Source organism: Arachis hypogaea, chromosome 13 (genome assembly GCF_003086295.3).
Source record: "Arachis hypogaea cultivar Tifrunner chromosome 13, arahy.Tifrunner.gnm2.J5K5, whole genome shotgun sequence".
NCBI classification, from domain to species: domain Eukaryota; kingdom Viridiplantae; phylum Streptophyta; class Magnoliopsida; order Fabales; family Fabaceae; genus Arachis; species Arachis hypogaea.
The window spans coordinates 83965304-83966707 of NC_092048.1; the positions used below are offsets into that span (position 1 = coordinate 83965304).

Here is a 1404-nt window from a genome sequence, read left to right on the forward strand (position 1 = left end):
GCCTTTTCCGTCGAGTGGAAACGGAGTAAATCAATGGAGGGACACAAATGTCCACATTTTTTAATGGTCAGGGGCTTTAATGTATTTTCCATTGCTTGAGGATGAAAATATCCGCAAAAAAAAAAAGGTCAGGGACGAAAATGTCCTTTACTCTTAATTTTAATTTTATTTCCCCTTTAATTTTCGAAAATCATCAACTCCTTTTCAAAAATTATTTTCGAAAACTTCTTTCTCTCATCTCCTTCTATTTATTTAATTACTTACTAACTCTTCTCTTCATCTCATATCTCTGCTCCTATCCTCACTCTTGTGTTTGGATTATCCATTCTTCTTCACTCTAATTCCCTTTCTTCTTCTACTAACAATAAGGAACCTCTTTACTGTAACATAGAGGATTCCTCTTCTTTTCTTGTTCTCTTCTCTTTCATATGAGCAGAAACAAGGAAAAGGGCATTCTTGTTGAAGCTGATCCAGAATCTGAAAGGACTCTGAAGAGAAAACTAAGAGAAGCTAAATTACAACAATCCAGAGACAACCTTACTGAAATTTTTGAACAAGAAAAGAAGATGGAAGACGCACCTAACAACAATAATGCAAGGAGGATGCTTGGTGATTACACTACACCTACTTCCAAGTTTGATGGAAGAAGCATCTCAATCCCTACCATTGGAGCAAACAATTTTGAGCTGAAACCTCAATTAGTTGCTCTAATGCAACAGAACTGCAAATTCCATGGACTTCCATCAGAAGATCCCTATCAGTTTTTAACTGAGTTCCTACAGATCTGTGAGACTGTTAAGACTAATGGAGTAGATCCTGAAGTCTACAGGCTCATATTTTTCCCTTTTGCTGTAAGAGACAGAGCTAGAACATGGTTGGACTCACAACCTAAAGATAGCCTGAACTCTTGGGATAAGTTGGTCACGGCCTTCTTGGCTAAGTTCTTTCCTCCTCAAAAGCTGAGCAAGCTTAGAGTGAATGTTCAGACCTTCAAGCAAAAAGATGGTGAATCCCTCTATGAAGCTTGGGAAAGATACAAGCAGATGACCAAAAGGTGTCCTCCTGACATGCTTTTAGAATGGACCATTCTGGATATATTCTATTATGGTCTGTCTGAGTTCTCCAAGATGTCACTGGACCATTCTGCAGGTGGATCCATTCACCTAAAGAAAACGCCTGCAGAAGCTCAAGAACTTATTGACATGGTTGCAAATAATCAATTCATGTATACTTCTGAGAGAAATTCAGTGAATAATGGAACGCCTCAGAAGAAGGGAGTTCTTGAAATTGATGCTCTGAATGCCATATTGGCTCAAAACAAAGTGTTGACTCAGCAAGTCAACATGATTTCCCAAAGTCTGAATTGATGGCAAGCTGCATCCAACAGTACTCAAGAGGCATCTT

General features: G+C 38.6%; 1 non-coding gene across 1 annotated transcript; it reads right to left on the bottom strand.

The window, feature by feature from the left end:
- Window positions 1-965: 965 nt before the first annotated feature.
- On the bottom strand, window positions 966-1073 carry LOC112738907 (small nucleolar RNA R71). Its single transcript, XR_003169856.1, has one exon. It is a non-coding gene; the product is annotated as a small nucleolar RNA R71 (small nucleolar RNA).
- Window positions 1074-1404: the final 331 nt, after the last annotated feature.